General features: G+C 34.7%; 1 pseudogene; it reads right to left on the bottom strand.

Annotated features, from left to right (window-relative positions):
* Positions 1-6,241: 6,241 nt before the first annotated feature.
* Positions 6,242-8,847, bottom strand: LOC122904046 (annotated as a pseudogene).
* Positions 8,848-9,516: the final 669 nt, after the last annotated feature.

The following is a 9,516-nucleotide window of genomic DNA, read 5'->3' as shown; positions in this document are numbered from 1 at the left end:
TTTGTTACCTTCCTTCTTTCCCTTTTGGATAAGTAAATATCTTTTATGGTGTTGGGACAATATTTAGAGAAGAAGAAAAAAATAATAGAAATTGTAATTTTTTTTCAGTTCACAAAGCCCCTTCGAACAAATAATGATACTAGATAAAATAGGGATTTTTGGTGAAAAACACAAAATTTAAGAGCATGAGGTATTATTTATTAATAAACTTCATAGAAAATGTAATGAGGACTTACGTTCCTTTTACAAACAAGTCCATTTAAAAATCTAGCCTTAAAACTAGAACAATAGGCATAGTTAGGTTATAATAAATAGAACCTATAAAGAGTCATGTCTTAGAAAACAGTTGTCATAATCTTCTGGCTCTTCCTTCTGATCCCACAGTAAAGTTTTACCTAGTTAGCCTTTCTAGCATAATTGGTTGATTAGTTCAGCTTCCTCCTCAAAGTAAAGGAGAAAACTTAAGCTCAGTGGCATCTTTTTTTTTTTATCCATCCCATTCTCAATCTGCTAGCCTCATTTTCTTCTTAGTTAAAAATAAGTCAGAGGTTTATATACTTCCAACAGCTGAAATTTACTACTCAGCAAGATAAGAATATGGGATTTAGTATGGTGTATATTTTTATTACAGAATATTATTATCTTACAGATTATTCTTTATTTAGAACTCTCAAAGGAAAACTGCCCTGGATAAGTTAAACAGGTAAGGAAAACACTCTTTAAGATTATTGAAATAGAGGTCAAGACCATTGCAGTAGGAGAGAGAAGCTGAGCTCAATTCTGATCGAAAGGCTGCAAAATTTTTGAACACCAAGGTGACCTAGTGAAAAACTAATGGGGAATGCATTAGAAGGTAGGTTTGTCAAGGTGACTAGGTTAACTGTGTTTGCCAGTTGGGGATTACGGAAATTAAGCTCTACCCACCACTTGGAACACTGTCTTTCTGGATGATTATATTTCAAAGGATTTGGCTCCTAGGTCTTTGAGAAAGATGTTCCTTGGTTATAAAACTGGCAAGATTTATATTTCAAAGAGGCAGAGAATGAATTTCCAATAGCAGGTTTTCTAAAGTAAGAAAACTTACTCCAGTGTTCCGAGTAAGAGTACTAGTTTTCTGAAGAAAAAAAAGGAATGTTAGAGGGCTAGAGTCACAAAAGAACCTGTCTAAAGTTTAATCAAGCTGAGGGATGTTTTGATCAAAATGAAAATCAAGATCACTTGGCCATGTTTCCAGAGGTTATCTAATACTCTTTTTATAAAGGCTATTTTATTTCCAAGTAGTCAAAACTAATGAACCATTGTGTCTATAAAATATATGAATATAGTTACGCTGCTGCTGTCATTGATCACTGTAGCTTTATCTCTAGATTCTAAACTTCCAAAGTAGAATTGCTTCGGGAGAAAGCTGTCCCCACCAAAACTCATATGTTAAAGTTCCAACTCATAATGCAACCTATGTTAATAAAACTGTATTTGGAGATATGGTTTTTAGGAAAATGTCCTGAACGTGGGATCTTAAATCTGTAGAGCTGGTGGATTTATAAAAGAACAGAAAGAGAAGGATATCATTATCCTCCATGCAAGGACATAGGGAGGAGGTGGCCATTTGCAGGCCAGGAAGAGAGCTATCATTAGAACTTGACCATACCTGCACTGTAATATTAGAATTCAAGCCTCTGGAACTGTGAGAAAATAACTGTCTGTTTAAGCTGCCCAGAATGGTATTTTGTCATCGCAACCCAGGATGACTAGTACAGTAATGAAAATAGCATACTTCAAAATGTACTGTATAGATGGGTTAACGTATCCTGAAGCATAGTCTCCAGGGGTACTTATCTGATAACTTCAGGTCCAAGATGACTTTTCTTTGCAATAGGATTGATGTGCATTTTCAGTGAATGAAGACCACAGTCCATTTGGTAATTTCCCAAGTTTTTTGCTTGTATTTATCAGGTAGTAGACTTTTTTTTTTTTTTTTTTTTTTTTTACATTACACCTTGGAGTGCAGTTAGAGGAAGGATAAAGGCAGCTAGTGGTAGCTTTTGACACAGTACCTTTCAACAAAATCACTGGAATTCAGTCCCACTTGTGGTGTGTCTTTGGGTCAGTTTCAGCTGCATATAATGGGGTGGGTGGGAAACAAGACCATTTTCTGAATTTCTTCCACTACTATGAGTGAGTGGTTGGTGTGGGAATGAGGAGGGTGGACCCCTATGCATAGTTTTTTCTTACTTTAAATCATTTCCATGAGATGATAATCCCACTGGATGAAGGGACTTGACTGCCTTGTTTATCTGTATGGGGATAGCTTCTAAAATAGTGTCTGGGACATAATCTTTTAATCAGTAGTTTCTTAACACACGAATGAAGTAAAGAGTAGAGGGAATTAATACTGCAAACACAGATGAAGGCCATTTTATGAGCTATTATTTTAAAAATGTTGAAAAAATAGATCTTTCTGTAGGTAGTAAAGAACTATTGAAAATTTCCAAGAGGAGACTTGATTATTTGTTTTGCGCTAATTATGTTTTTGTTTGTTAGACCAAATCAGTGCCTTTTTTCAAAATAATCATTTACCTTTTTATAGATGCTGAAAGGACAATTAAGAAGTGATTACTTTAAAATTCTTTGGATTTGAAACATTTTCTGTAAAGTTTTGAAGCTAGGTTTATTAAGAAAGACGGAGATTAACTATATAAAATTGGCTAAAAATGAGGCAAAACATTTATGGTAGCAGTCCAGGACATGAGTCTATTCAGTTAGTTGGAGTACCAGTGCAATTTTTTTCTTTTGGTTTTTGAGTGAAACTGAAGGAAATTATATGTGAGGTATAATATACATACAGAAAACTGCATGTATCATAACCCCTTCAATTAATTTTCATAAAATGAACATTTTTAGTTAATCTTAGACTGGGAAGCTCCCATCATGTAAGAGTAACAATTCCCCTGCCTTCTAACATAGATTACTTTGTCTTGTTTGCATATTTTATGTAAATGGACTTAAACTACATGCACATCTTTTTTTCTAGCTCTTTTGCTCAATGTTATGTTAGAGTCAACCATATTTTTTCCTGGTTTGTAGAGTGCTAATTCTCACTGCTGTATGAAACTACATGCATGCATTTCTACTGAATATACACTTAAAGAACTACTGTATCCCAGAGCATGTAGCTGTGGCCAAAATTTTTCCAAAATGACACATTCAGTTTACCCACTAAACAGGAATTTTTGAAACCCGTATTTGAGACCATTATTTCACATCGTTCCCAACATTTGGTATTACCTTTTAAAAATTGATTTTAGCCTTTCTATACTTGATCTTAGCCAAAAGGCTGACAAGCAATTGATTTTAGCCTTTCTAATAGAGATTTAATGATAAATGAATTGTGGTTTTTGTTTCCTTATTTAAATAAGTATGTGTGCTCCATTTCACCTGAATGTGCACTGTTTCACCAGAATGGCATTCTGGTCATTAAGAAACTTTCTTTTGTGGGGTATCAGGTCTTTGGCAGAAGTCTTCAGTTGAGTTGATATGTAAGAGATCTTTATATATGATGCATGTAAGTCCTTTGGGTATGTGTAATGCAAATATCAATCATCATAGTTTGTATTATTTTCCTTATTGTTTAATGAACAAAACATTCGATCTTAATGTGGTTCAATTAATTTTCAGTCATTAAACAACCCTTTTTATCCCTTGTTTAAAAAATATCTCCCCACCCCACATTCATATAGATGTTTCATATTTTATTTTAAAATATGTATTGTTTGGGGGCGCCTGGGTGACTCAGTGGGTTAAAGCCTCTGCCTTCGGCTCAGGTAATGATCTCAGGGTCCTGGGACCAAGCCCCACATCGGGTTCTCTGCTCAGCGGGGAGCCTGCTCCCCTTCCCTGCCCCGCCTGCTTCTCTGCCTACTTGTGATCTCTTCTGTCAAATAAATAAATAAAATCTTTAAAAAAAAATAAAATATATATTGTTTTAACTTTTGTGTTTGGGTTGGCAGTCAGTCTGGATTTGTGTGTTGTTAAGGATGGATGGGTCCAGGTAGATTTATCCCATTAGAACATTTAATTTATCTCATGCCATTTATAGAAAAGACCACTTTTCTGCATTGTACTGCAGAATTATTTTGTCATAAACTAGGTGACTGGAATGTATACACAAATTTGTGCACACTCCATTTTTTTCCATTGGGAAGGTTGTCTGTCCTTGTGCCTATCCCACATTGTCTTAATACAGCTTTATAGTGACGCTTGATACTTGGTAATGTTAGTACTTGAGATGTATTCCTTTGGAGATTGCTTTGGCTATTGTTGGCCTTTTACATTTCTGTAATAGTTTTAGAATCATCTAGTTTCCACCAAAATTCCTGAGATTTAGATTGGGATTTATACCACTGATCTGCTGCACAATGAATCACCTTCAAATCATACAGCATAAGGCAATACGTGTTCTCTCAAACACTTAGCTATCTGATGGTTTTGGTATCTCTCAGGAGGTTAGAGGCAAGATGTCAGTTGGGGCTGCATTCCTATGAAATGTGGACTAAAGCTGAACTATCCACGTTTGCTAAGATGTGCTGTTGACTCACTCAGTTCCTCACTATTAGCTGGGACTCTCTGCAGGGGAGCTTGAGTGATCTCAAGGCATGGTAGGTAGATTGTTTTCCTCAGAGCAGGTAATCCAAGAGAGAGAATGCTTTTATATTTGTGTAAGTGGAATCATACAGTATATGATCTCGTTGCTTAAATTTTTTGCTTTACCATTCATATTAGAATTTGTAGATACTCTTTATATGGTAAAGTAAATTCCCTTCTATTTCTGGTTTGACAAGAGAGCTTTTTAAAAATGTTACATGGGGGGGCGCCTGGGTGGCTCAGTGGGTTAAGCCGCTGCCTTCGGCTCAGGTCATGATCCCAGAGTCCTGGGATCGAGTCCCGCATCGGGCTCTCTGCTGAGCGGAGAGCCTGCTTTCCTCTCTCTCTCTCTGCCTGCCTCTCTGCCTACTTGTGATCTCTGTCTGTCAAATAAATAAATAAATAAATCTTTAAAAAAAAATGTTACATGGGTGGTGACTTTTATGAAATTCTTTTACTGTGTCTATGAAAATAGTTGTTTTTTCCTTTATTTTTTCTGTTAATGTGATCTTTCATAGTGATTTGATTATTAAATCAGCTTTTCATTTATGGATAAGTCTCTTTTGGTCATGGTGAACCATTTCTTTTTAATTATCACAGAATTTGACTTGCATATATTTTATTGAGGATTTTTGTCTATATTCTTGAGGATGATTCCTTGGTACTTTGCTTTTTTAATAATGTCTCTATCATGTTTTAGTAGCAGGATTCTTCTGGCTTCTTAAAATATATTAGTGAATCTTCCCTATTATCAGGAAGAGTGTTGTGTAACGTTAGTATTTTCTATGTATATAATATTTCAAAGAATTCACTCATAAAAACATCTAAACCTAGATTCACTTTGGTGAGAATGTTGTCAATTACAGATTTAATTTCTTTACTTGATAAACCAAGTAATTCCAGTTTTCTATGTGCTCTTACCCCTCCTACAGTTTTATTTTGAGGAATTTTTGCAGTTCATTCCAATATTCTAATTTACTACTAAAAAGTTGTTCATAATCTCTTATGATCTTTTTTGATCCAGTGAGGAAAAGTATAGATGCTACCGTATTGCCGTTTGTCATCCTTGATTTCGTTGTCTTATTCATTCTGTTATTTTTTTTTTTTACTCAGTCTTGCTAGGGGTTAATCACTTTTATTCATATCTTCAAAAGTTTAAAGATTGCTTCTTTTGAATGTTTGCATTACATTTTTTTATTTGATTTATTCTTTTAATTATTTCTTCTCTTTTATATTTCAGATTTGATTCACTTTTTCTTTCCAACTTCTTGAAAGAAAAGCATATATAATTTATTTTCAAGTTTCCTGTTGTCTAGTACAGGCATTTAAAGTTATACTTCTGTTCCTGATTTTAGAGGAAAAGCTTTCTCAGCTTTTCACTCCTGAGTATGATGTCAGCTGTGGGCTTGTCATATGTGGCCTTTATTATGTTGATAAAGGTTCCCTCTATACCCATTTGGCTAAAGACTTTTATCATAAATGGATGTTGAATTTGTCAAATTCTTTTTTTTTATTAAGATGATCACATCAACTTTTTTTTCAATTTGGAAGTAGTCATATATTAAGTGACCAGATTACAAAAATAATCTTGGCAGATACCTTAGTTCATCCTGCTAATAGTCCTACTGATCTGGTCCTCTCTGTCACCAGCATCTCCACCTTCAACAAAATGGGTGGTCTTTTTCTTCATTCCCCTCATGGAGTAGGTAATTTGAAGGGCCATAAGAAGTTGTTTGCTTCTTTGAAATGTTTTCCCACAGTGTAGACCTTGTGAATCAGATCCTTTCCCATGCAGATGCTGCCATATATACCAAGAGATTGCTCAATCAACGTGTTGTCTGTCAGGGCAATGCACTTCTTACTTATTTTGCCATCACCACACTCATAGATAAATTTATTCACTGGTTTCAGGTTTGAATATCCCCATGCTATATATGGTTCCACAATTGTTAGCATGTTAACTGAAGCCTTGTTGAACTTAACAAAGGTGCCACTGAAGATCTGATGAAGGCAAAGAAGCAGCAACACCTTTCAAACCTTTGAGTTCACACCATTGACATCTCTGATACCAAGAAGATGCCAGTTTGTATTCCACAGGTACACAAAAGTTGCCATTTGTTCTTGACATTCTCACCATTCACATCTCAGTTCTGTACATCTGCCTATATTCCTTGTGGTAATGGTTAGCTTTTTTCATAGATAAGCTTCCTTCTTGCCTTCTGAAACATCTTGTGGGCAAACTGCTTTTTTCAGACACTTGATCTTCAACTCTGCATAATTCTTTTGCTTTTTCTTAAGGGTTTCTGGAACAGCCAGTAAAAAAAAAAAAAAAAAAAAAAGATGATCGTATAGTTTTTGTCCTTCATTTTGTTAATGCAGTGTATCACATTAATTGGTTTGTATATCAGTGAATCATTCTTGTATCCCTGGAACAAATTTTACCTGGTCAGGGTACATGATCTTTTAAATAAATTGTTAAATTCAGTTTGCCCATATTTTGTTGAGTTTTGAATCTATGTTTAGAAGGAATATAATGTAATTTTCCCTTTTTCTAGTGTTCTTATCTGATGTTGGTATCAGGTTAATGCAGGCCTCATAAAATGAATTTGAATGAGTTCCCTCCAATTCTGTGTCTTTGGAAGAGTTTGAGAAAGACTGGTATTTATTCTTTAAATATGTGGTAGCATTCACCAGTGATGCCTTCTGGTCCCGGACTTTAATTTATTGGAAGATTTTTGATTACTCATTCAATCTCCTTACTAATAATCAGTCTGTTCAAATTTTCTATTTCATTATGATTCAGTCTTGGTAGGTTGTTTGTCTGTAGGAATTTATCCATTTTTTTTCTATGTTGTATAATTTGTTGGCTTTGAGTTGTTTGTAGTAGTGTTAAGGTCCCTAGTATTTCTGTAGTATTGGGTGTAAATCTCTTTCATTTCTTTTTTTAATTATTGAATCCTCTCTTATTTTCTTAGTGAGCCAATGTGGATGAACCTTGGGCGCATTCTGCTAAATGAAGCAAATCAGAGAAGGACAAATACTGTATGATGTCTCTTAATGTCGTTTAAAGGAAAAGGAAAGAAAAAGGCTCATGGGTAGAACAGATTAGTGGTTTCCAGAGCAGAGGCAAGGGTTCTGGCGTAAGAAATGGATGAACTGTTTATATTATTTTTAATTTAAATAAATTGTTTTAAAAATAATTTGACTTTAGGATTATGTTTCAAAACAACATAACAAATTATTACTTCAACCCTGAAAAATAAATCTACCAGTCTCTCTCTAAATGCTGCTTTAGCTATATATTTCAAATTTTTTTCCTCACAAATTTTGAAATGTTGAGTTCAAAGTATTTTATAACCTTCCATTTTTGTTTCTTTTATCTTTTAGAGAAATATTTAATTTCCAGGAAATCAGGAATTTTCTTGTCTGTATGTGCCTGTTCTCTTTCTCTGTTTTAATTCCTAACTTTCACTGTGGTTAGTTAACGTACTCCAAATAAATTTGGAGTATAACATACTCCAAACAAATTCTTTGAAGTTTGTTGATGCCTGCATTATGGCATTGCCAGTGTTAGTAATATTTAATATGCACTTAAATGTAAATCTTCATTGTTGGATACGGTATTCTAAACATGTGAAATATGTTCATTCTACTGTTTATGTAATCAAGAACTTGAATGATTTTCCATATCCTTTCAGCTTCTGATTATCATGAATTGCTGGTACTATGTGTAAGTCTTCCACAGTGATAAGTTTGTTTCTTCTTTTAGTTCTATTTTTACTTTATATATTTTGAGATCATGTTAATAGATTCAAACAAACTTAAAAATTTTGGTAGCCTCCTTTGTCATTATGAGTTGTTATTCTTTATGTCCAGTATCCAGTGATTCTTGAAGTCTACTTGTTTGGAAATTAATGTAGCTACATTAAGTTTCTTTTGGCTATTGTTTTATCTGTCTGTTGTGTTTCTTGAAAGGATGCCTCTCTTCCAGCATCACAAACGCTTACTCTCTCTGCTTTTGGTTGCTATGATGAAATCATAGCAAAAGGGTTTCTTTCTTAAAAGGGATAACAATGCAAAATAGAAGTAGCACTTGTAGGTGAAGGAGCTTGGAGGCTAATGTTTCCCTGAAGTTGTAAATCCTTGGGAATTAAGACAAATCTTTCCAAGTCCATGAAATTTGTGCGCTTGCTGCTTCTGCTTCTCTTCTATAAGGTCGTAAAATCTATGACAAGAATTTCTTTTCCACAGATTGCTGTAGCCCTCAGTACTCAGAGCTGTGCCTTCCTAATATTGGAAGTATATAAATATCTATAACAGGCTGTGGAATTTAATTTTGCTTCCCAGCAGTTCTCTGAGGAAGGTTCTATTATCTCCGTTTTGCTAATAATATAATTGAGTCTGAAAAAGGTTAGGTAACTTCATTAAGGTGAATAAATTAAAGAGTGGAATCGGAATGAGGTCTGATAGGAGAGGAAAACACTTCACCCTCATCGTTGCGGTGGTGGGGAACCTTAGCTAACAGACAGTAAAGTAATATGGAAACTCAGAGCTCCTGCTCTAGTCCAGGTTACAGACCATTTGCCCCTGTAGGCAAGTTACTTAACGTCTCTCTGCCTATTTTCTTATCTGTAACGAGAGGCCACAGTACCTCTGTCATTGAGTTGTTTTAAGAATTAGGTCAGTTAATACCTAGAGAAAATTTCTTACTTATAAGGCTGGTTTACTTTTTCTCCCTCAGGTGGTATCAGATCCAACTTTAGAGGAAAAGGAGAGATGATCTTATTGGATTGCTCTCAGCATCTCTAAATTTTGTATACTTGGTTTTGGACTCCTATTTTCTTCTGTCATAGGGAGGAAGGGAAATACCTTCTT

The sequence above is a fragment of the Neovison vison genome, chromosome 4 (assembly GCF_020171115.1).
Source record: "Neovison vison isolate M4711 chromosome 4, ASM_NN_V1, whole genome shotgun sequence".
Lineage (NCBI taxonomy): Eukaryota > Metazoa > Chordata > Mammalia > Carnivora > Mustelidae > Neogale > Neogale vison.
The sequence above is the reverse complement of the archived record's forward strand: the minus strand, read 5'-3'. Positions and strand labels throughout refer to the sequence as shown.